Raw genomic sequence first — 9572 nt, 5'->3', positions numbered from 1 at the left:
TAGGGGTTCCGTACCAAGGCAATAAGCATCAGAATAAAATTCCTTTTTTCTTTTTTTGGGGGGTAGTTAAAGGGTTAAGGTAAAAGCGACTTTCAGAGCAGATGACTCACATGTGATGCAGTAAAAACGGATCAACCATCATTACTATCACCGACAGACAGACAGACGCCTCTGGTTCCACCTGCAGCAGGTTCTTTAGTTCAGACAGGAAGAAAGCACAGCTGCAGGTCCATAAAGCTAAATCTGGGTCAGACAGGCAGAGGTCAATCACGAGCATCAAAGGAATCAGAGTCCAGACGAGGGTCAGGGCAGGCGGAATCAGAGAAGAAGCAGAGTCAGGACCAGAAGATCAGGTCCAGATAGAAACGCTCAGTAATGCAGGCAGGATGACACAAAACAATACTTCGCACTGAACAAGAATCTGTGCAGAGCTTAAGGGTCCTGTGGGTGATTGGCAATGACAGTCAGCTGAGCAGCATCCATAACTGTGCGCTGGGGCTGCTGGGAGATGTAGTGTCAGTATTCTGGAGACCAAAGGGGGAGACAGAGCTCTGATTCCTGAAGAATCCAGTCCAACACTTGAGACCACACAGTGTGGTAGAATGTTCTGATAATTATTATTCTGATGTGGAAAAACTACAACTTTATCCAACTCAAATGTTCAAATTTTCTTTCTCAAAGGGACAAAAAGGAGGTTTAAATTATTTCTGAAATGTGTTTCAACTGTTAGTCCAGGAAAGGTCAGGTCGACTGAAGTAAAACGGCCATCTCTTTATTCTTTCGGGTTTAAAACAGAACCAGGATGGCCCACATGTTCTGAACAACAGATATTAACTTGTGACAAAGTCATTAAGACTCCATTATTGTCGCCTCAAGGCAACAGTTGTCATTTCAAAAATTGTACATTGGTGTCTCTGAGATTTTTTAATTGGTTTTAGAAATTAATTAGCAAATAAACAGCTATTAACTATCAGAATATGAGCTTCACTCCTTTACTGGTGTAAACATTTGTCATTTGGGGTCAAGAGTCCTAAACTGGAACAAAATGAGAAGACCTTAACAAGGAAAATGTTTGTTAACAGACTCCTAAATCTGTTGTTTCTCTGAAGTCCTCCGTCTTTTTAAGGGTTGTATCATTGACAGAAGGTTCTGGAGTGACAGACCAGAAACTGGTCCAGCTCCTCTTAGCAACACGCTACCATTGAGGCTTCATCTGCTTATTTATTTAGAAATGAACTCATTTGAAGTCAGACTGCGTCCTTCTGTTATCAGGAGGAAAGGCAGGAACTCGCATGCATATGCAACAATCAAAGCTTTACATAGAAACCCAGCCGAGCAGGAGGTTCACGGTGGAGCCAGGACGGGCAAAAGCAACAATATGGCTCTGCTGCCCAGAAAACAGCAGCTAAAGAGGGTTCACTGTGAACAACTCTTTAATTATAAGACAGAACAACAATGAAGATGTGTCTTAGTTGACTCTGCAGACAAACTTGATCACAACGTTTGAAACCATTTCTCTTCACAAACCCTAAACCTTCGTGTCTCGACTGTGTGTTTACTGCAGGAGGAAGCTAAAAGTGCTGAGATGAATTTCATGAAACTTGCTGGGAAGATGGAATTTGGCCAAAAGAGCAACTCCATGAATTTTGGTTCCGTTCCAGCTCTCCGGCTCTTACAGCAGAAAATATGGCGCTGGCCTCGGTGGAGCTGCACCTCTCGACCGGCCTTACAGGGAGTCAGGTGAATGTTTTAATGCTGTTAGTAAATGATCCTATGAAGTAAAACAGAGTTCATCTGACAGGCAGACGGAGCAAAGATTTCTAGTCTGTGTGTCAAACTCAATCGCACAAGAGGCCAAAATCCAAAACACACCTTAGGTTGAACAGAAGAAACATTAGTGAACACTCTAAAACTACATTTTTAAACTTTTAAACTGTACATTTTTAACATAATTATAAACTAGATATATAATGCTAGTGTGAATGCTGTAAAATGAATTTGGACGCTGAAGATGCTGAAGCTGATAGTTAATAACGCTAAAATATTATCTAAATGCCAAATTAGCCTAAAAAGCAAAACAAAAAGAACTAAGGTTACCCAGAACAGCTAGCGTGCAGCTGAAATTTTAGCTGAACTCCAAAATAACCTAAAAAAATCTTAGTAAATGCCAAAATAGTCCAGGAACCTAGCAGAATGCCAATGTTTAAAACTTAAAAACTGTAACTTTTTAACATAATTATGAGCTAGATATATAGCATTACCTGTGATAATGCTAGTGTGAATGCTGGAAGCTGAATTTGGCTGATGAAGATGCTGAAATTGATAGCTAAAAACGCTGAAGCTGATAGCCAGCTGAAATATTGTCTAAATGACAAATTAGCCTAAAAACTAAAGCAAAAAAAACGTAGCCAAACAGCTAGCATGTAGCTGAAAAAAACAGCTAAACTTCAAATGAATGAAAAATATCTTAGTAAATGCCAAAATAGTCCAAAAAGTTAACAGAGTGTGAATTTATAAACCTTTAAAACTGTAACTTTTTAACATAATCATGAATAATAAAAACTCAGGAATATTATTCCAGAATAAATCAACTTAAACCTTAAATAACTTTCAATATTTTACTCTCCATAAAAATATATTTTGTCAAAATTATACAAGTTAGAAATAAGACAACATCGGGTCATTAATAACAATAAAATAAAATGATCTGGAGGGCCGGATAGAATTACCTGGAGGGCCGGATCCGGCCCCCGGGCCTCGACTTTGACACGTTTTAAACTAAACTACACTTGATCATCGTTTTTGATGCTTTGATGATGAAATTTGACGATTAATTTAAGTAGTTAGCTTTGTTTACGTTGTTTGTAATGAGTGTGAAAACGACTCGGATGCGCCTGCAGAGCAGATTTTATTTAATTTACAAAATGATTATATTTGTGCTCGTTTATAGCAGCGATCAGACATTTAGTTGCTGAGAAACCATTAATAGTGGAGCTCCCTAATTGAGGAACTCGTTCAAAAACGTCAGTCCATTTCTGAGAATTTAGAGTGACTTTTAACTTTTTCTTTCTCACCTCTCCCCCAGGGGAGATTCAAGTGCAGAGAATCTACTGTCTGAAACTTCAGTTTTCAGTCACAGGAAGTGAGTGCTAATCGTTCCCAGTGTCTTCTCTTGGAGATTCTACATTAAATCAGACCCACAAATTGCAGGTTTTCAGATGAAACAAGTTTCAAGGAGTAATTATAGATGATAAAATACGCTGGAAGTCACATATCAACTTCATAAAAACAAAGACAGCAAAAACGATAGCACTGTTTTATAAAGTCAAATGGTAAAAATCATTTATTCTTCGATATCTGACATATTCCATAGAAATTTGGGGAAATGGGAATAAGAAATCAATAAGCTCCATATTTATATTACAGAAACAAGTAATAAGAATCATCACTATTGGGACATCCTACTACACCACTGTTTATAACGCTGAAAATATTCTAACTTAAAGACTTACTCGATCGTTTTATCTTGAGGCTCATGGATAGAGCACATCATGAAAGTCTGAAACATTAAATGCAAACAAAGTTTGAAGAATAAAGAGAAATTATGACTGAAAAGGAAATGAAATTTTCTAAACAAACAAAGTCAGAACAAAAATAATGGAAATAAGTGTTTGTTTCTGTGTAGGGGATCAGACTGTGGAATAATCTGGAAAAATCAATAAAAGCGTCTAGTTCAATTATTACATTTAAAAAACTGTGAAAAAACAAAAGGTCACACAAGAAGAATTATAAGGGTTAAATAAAATAAAATAAATCTGAGGTGTTTGGTTTATTTTACTTTTGCTGCTTGTTTCTTTCTTGTTTTTGTTTTGTTGTTTTTGTTTGTCTTCTTTTGTTGCTTTTTCCATCCAGTTGACATTTTAACGTTAAAACACAAACATATAGATTCAGTTCAGAAAGCTCGATTGATTTAGTTAAATGGGGCAGAAACAGTTAGTTTGTTCTTTCTGTTCCTTTCATTTCACCAAAGACAAAAGTATGATGAAAGTTTTATTGTGTGCGATGAAAATGAAAGAACTAAACCAAACTAAAATAAAACAAGAATGTGATTTTTGTGAAGACTATTGTGACTTTAACTTAACTTATAATATAACATGTGAATGATTGCCTCAAACTCAAAGAGACGATATGATTGAACAACATGAACATAAGAATGAAATAAACCATTTTGTCACCAAAAAGTAAAATGGTTGCTATAGAGACAAAACCAACCCTTTAAAATGCTGACCATGTGGCAGAGGAGCGAGTGAGGGTCGTGAGCAGCTGTTTATCTGGTCGGGCGGGTCAAAGGCGGCACAGAGAGCAGAGGCGGAGCTCCTGCAGGCCGTACGACGCCACGTGTGGCTTTAATTCAATTCAAAGTCTTACATAGGTCACATTTCTCCAAATCCAGACTCTGACATTTGCCCAGAGGTAGAGGACCAGAGTCAGAGCTCGCCATCGTGTGTCTTTGTCCTGACCTGGAGAGTTTTTGCTCCGGTTACTCATCTGTTTTATCGACTGTTTTTGGTGTAAGTGTACAACCTTATATGTGACCTCCTCACTTCTCTCTAAAGTTAGAGTTTTACAATAAATTTGTTTTTGTTTTTTCAAATTTGGAGCTGTTTCTCGTTTGAGTCTGAGCCTGTTGGTGTTTGTTTCACTGATTTTTGTTAAAGTTCTTTTCTCCGTATTTTATTTGTCCTTTCCATCAGCTGAGCGAACAGATCAGAGCTGAGAGCCTTTTGTGTTGAACAGATTCTACGGTCACAACCGGATGTTAAGGTTCTTCTGACACACGAGGTGTATGTTTGTATAAACCTCTTTTGTAACTGAACTAACTAAAGACGAACTCATGAAGCAACAAGAACCAAGATGCTGGGAGTTTATCATCATTCCTGTCAGGTGTAAATGTTAGTCTAAAGGGGCGGAGCCTGTCCACTCAAATGTTAAAAACATACCTGTTGGCTCCAAATATCTTCACATACAAACTTGTCCATATCTAAAAAACACAACTACAGTCCACGCACACACATTGATGTATATAAGCCAACACTTGTAAAGCCTTTCATTCTATGTGTGCTCAGGTGAGCTGACACCTGTGCTCAGGTGAGTGTTCATGTTCTGCTGAGGTGGAAAAAGGAGCACACCTGGAATTACAGGCGTCTGCTTACCTTATCTGATGTGAGCCTGGACTTGAAGATGCTGGTACCCTCCCACAAAACTATCTCCTCATCCCGGACGAGCCCCCAAGTTGTTGAGGTAGTCCTCTGCTAACCTCCCCCAGTTTTTTGCTGAGGAAATAAGATACAAAAACTTTATTTAGAAAATGTTCAGTATGCCCGACCAGTTTCCAGTTTCTCCTTTTTAGAATGTTTTAATGGTTTAACTGAGATGGTGTGTTGTTGTTTTTCTTCAGTTTGAGCTAACAGAATATTGTAAACACAAAAGTATCTTTGTCTATTCATGTACACATAAATGTGTATCCATTTGTAAATAAAAGTAGAAAAATGTCTCTTATTCTGATCATTGAACAATATGAAAAGCTGGATTAAAAAAATCTCCTTTTGGCCCGTCAGATGTTTGCTCAAGGAACACGGCAGGTATGGGAGGAGGGTCTCTGCAGACGCCTCGTTCCAACAGTCTGCAGCAGCTGTAGGGTCATTTAATCCCCGCGGGTTAATCTGCTATTCAGGCACAAGCAGAAAACAGTAAGTGGATTTCCTCTCGACACCAGAAATGTTCTGCAGGACAAGCAGCAGCCTTCAAAGACAGCTGCTGTACCTGCAGCTTCATCAAGAGTCGTCTAAACACTTCAGTATTTTCATCCAGACATCCAGTTTTCCACAAAACGACTGCAAACATTCATTTACACAGAACTGTTTGCTCAGTTTTTCCAGGTAAGTGACTCAGGTAAGCTGTTTTCCAGGTCATTTTCTAGATGTTTCGTACTGTATACATGCGGTACTTACTGGTACTTTATTACTCCCACATCATTAACTGGACCGAGTTATTGATGGAAAATAAAAGTTTTATTTGTTCTGTGGCTATACCTGCAACACAGTCCTATCCTTTAATCCGGCGTCCATCGCTTCCAGGCTGTTGTGTTTGTGAGCGGAATAATAACGCTCCTCGGAGGAGCCGAGTAGAAGAGCCGTCAAATCCTGGAGCATAAAAGAAAACAGGCATGTTAAAACACGTTAAATGCTGCTAACACTTACAGCTGTTTGATTATTTATCGTTAAAATCAAAATCGACTTTGATAAGTGGCAGAAGAGCCGGATGAGGAGCTGCAGCTCTGGTGCCCGGTGGCGATGATGTTTTCTTCTGTTCTCGTTCACCTGGAGGTTCTTACTGGAGCTTTTTGCCTTTCGGGCTAGAAGGTGTTTGTTTTCTCCAGGTACTAAAGTCTGACAAACATGCACCATCGTAAAGTTTGTAAAGGAGAAAAAGGAGACTTATTTGTTTGTGTAACATTACCAGACTGCAAATGTTGTCAACCTACCGAAGATTATTCATCAGAAAAGTATATAATCTTGATTTTAGATGTCAACATGTGTAAGATTATTAAACTTGTTTTAAGAAGAATATGTATTGGCAGGCCTGATTTAAGGACAAGAGAATCTCTTCATTTAAGTTTATTTAGATGTTATCACTTTTGAAAAACTTAAAACATAAAAATCCATTTCAAGACTGATTTGAACGGCTTTACAATATTTACAGGTAGAAAATACATTTTGATCAACCTCATATATTCTAGTTTTTTTGTCTTACATTATTGCTACTTTCAAGATTGAACCTATTAACTAAGGTCTAAGGGTATTAGTTCTTAAATCAAGAAATCTTGTCGAGTAAAATTCAGCAGCTGCACTGGCAGATAATTTGACTTGTTTCTAGTCAATTTCTACTGAAAAGAAATACTTTTTTTCTAGAATTAAGATGTTTTTTGCAGATGAGACAGGAAACAGAAGACATCAGAATCTATACCAACTATAATTACGTTTATAAAACCTTCAGAAACTTAAAAGTTCAAAATCTTCATAATCGTTGTGTTGTCAAACATCAGTTGTAGGATGACATTACCGGACGTCATGGCGACGCCGCTCTCCGTTCTTCCTCTGCCAGTCATTCTGACCTGGAATCACATCCTCGAGTCGTCGCGTTGTCTCATAATCAGCACGCCAAGCAGGAGAAAACATAAGAGCAATAACAGGAATATGAGGAATATTTCAATACTATCATGAAAACGTTTTACTTAAAGTAATTTCATTCTTTACTTTTGATCTCTTCAGTTTCTTGGATTTGGAGTCAACAAACGTGATGGAGGAGTTTCTTTCTTAACCTTTATTTAACCAGGGGTGGATCCCATTGAGATTTAAAACCTCTTTTTCAAGGGAGCCCTGGGGAGGAATCAATACAACAATAAAATACAACATTTGTTAAGCAAATAAAACAGAATTACAATGAAGGTTAAAATTTCATATAAATTAATTAGCTAAAACTGAAGAAAGCATGAGAGCAGAAACTGAAACCCTACCTAAATAATACAAAATAAAAGTAAGTGGTAACTTGGTGGTCTTGTGGTAGAGTGTCCGTCCAGACACCGGAAGGTTAGGAGTTCAAATCTATCCAAAACTATTTAAATGTCTGGAGAAAATATTTCTAAACCTGGTTGAGATTTTTAAAGAACCGTTTTATTTACACCAGTTGACTTTGGTTTGAAAGGCAGCACCGGACCTTTGCTAGAAGAGAAGTTTCTGATGGAACCTGTCATTAAAGTGCAACAATCAGTGAGTGTGAACGCGTCGATCGGCCACCACAGCTTTTCATTTTCCCTCATCATTTTCCCAACACTAACTCAATCACCTGAACTGTGCTCATCAAATTACCGTCTTCCCTCCTTTCCAGTTCCAAATGAACACAGCAGATATTGCCTTTTTGTGTGTTTTTGAGGCTGAATTTACCTGAACATCATTAAAGGTGGCAGAGAGATTTGTAAATCAAACACGAGGAGCATGAAAGGAAGGATTCCACCTTAAAAGCTGTTAGCGGTTAAGATGTTCTGTTTGTTAGACTGTTGTTGGAATAAAGATGGCTTTGGTTTCCAGCTGTGCTCTAATGGAGGAAATTACAGGTAAAATGATTTTTCTGCATCAGAGTCGCAGGAACAGACGAAACTATTACCAGGAACAGAGTTATTACGGAAAAAAGAAATTGAAACCTAAAGCTGACAGACTGCTGGGAGGACGGTTTAAAGAACCTGACGTTAAAGTTGAGAAGCATTAGTGTATTTTGTGGGAAGAATATCCACTTGTTTCCTGATAAAAGCGCGTTGAGGCCGGCCCGGTTCTGCTGAGCTGCTTTCAGCTCTGGCTGTGGGTTTTCGTCAGTCCTAACCGTCTGTGGCATCAGCCTCTGCCGCTCCTCCCTCTGCAAATGTTCGACTCTCAGGTGGGCCGCATGCTGCCAGAAGAGGCGGGGCTGCCTGTTAGATATCAACTAATTATGCATAAATGACTAAGTGGAGCTTAATTAGCATTTGCTTTCGGCTTGGTAACAATAATTTGCCTGGATTTGTGCAGCAATCATAGAAAACATGCAGGTTTGATTGAAAAAGTCGAACCGTGTTTGTGTGTTCTCTTCATTTATCAAGTTTTTTTGGTGCTATTTTGTTGTTTTAGTTCATGAAGTCAGTTTAGGGTTTAATTAATCCCAGAAAAATTATGTTTTTTAAATAACAGGGAGACATGAAGGAAACTCACTTGAATTATTGTAATGCCTGATAGTCATGAAGAAGTTTTTAATGTTTCAGGTTCTTTTCAGGTCTTACACTGTCAGGAGTCCAGCCATCTCCCAACAGATGGGTTGGATTATGGTTCAATCTGAGATTTGGGATTGGTATCAGGGTTGCCAGATTAGCTTTGTTAACTTTTGAATTCACTCAAACATCTTCCATTTTAGTCTAGTTGTGTTCGGGGTTACCCTGGACACTTCATCACTCCATCACATGATCATACATACAACCACAATCACACCTTTAAATCCCATTAACCCTGTGACGCATGTTTATGGACACATGCACGGGGAGAACATGCTAACTCCACACAGAAACAACCCAGATGGTCCTTGAACCAGGGCCTTTTCACTGTGAGACGAGAGCGGTGAACACTGCACCACCGTACCGCCCCCTGTGTTCTGGAGGACATAATGAAACAAATGCCATGGTTCCTCCCACTGTCAAAAAACATGCTGCTGAGGTTAAATGCCGTCTCTGACTTGTTTCTTAGGTGACTTGGGGGGGGGGGGGGGGGGTTGTGGCTTTGTGGCTCTGCGACAGACTGACGACCTGTCAAGGGTTAACTCTGCCCAACTGTAGCGAGGATAAGCTCCAGCAACCTAGAAAGGAATTTAGATGTCAAAAAAATGGACGGACGGACGGATAGATGGATAAATTGTTGGATAGATGGATGGATGGATGGATAAATGGATGGACGGATGGATGGATTGATGGAAGGATAAATTGTTGGATAGAT

At 38.9% G+C, this 9572-nt stretch overlaps 1 protein-coding gene across 4 annotated transcripts in view; it reads right to left on the bottom strand.

The window, feature by feature from the left end:
* The window catches only part of asic4a (acid-sensing (proton-gated) ion channel family member 4a), a 157273-nt gene that overhangs the window by 143346 nt on the left and 4355 nt on the right, over positions 1-9572 (bottom strand). For all 4 annotated transcript variants that reach the window (XM_036209589.1, XM_024286430.2, XM_036209590.1 and 1 more), the window contains exons 2-4: positions 7123-7439; positions 6093-6203; positions 5214-5333 (exon numbers count right to left, since the gene is read on the bottom strand). The gene's annotated coding sequence lies outside the window, so the exon portion shown is untranslated. The remainder of the gene's footprint in view (positions 1-5213; positions 5334-6092; positions 6204-7122; positions 7440-9572) is intronic.

The sequence above is a fragment of the Oryzias melastigma genome, linkage group LG21 (genome assembly GCF_002922805.2).
Source record: "Oryzias melastigma strain HK-1 linkage group LG21, ASM292280v2, whole genome shotgun sequence".
NCBI lineage: Eukaryota > Metazoa > Chordata > Actinopteri > Beloniformes > Adrianichthyidae > Oryzias > Oryzias melastigma.
Note: the sequence above shows the minus strand (reverse complement) of the source record. Positions and strands in the feature narration are given on the sequence as shown.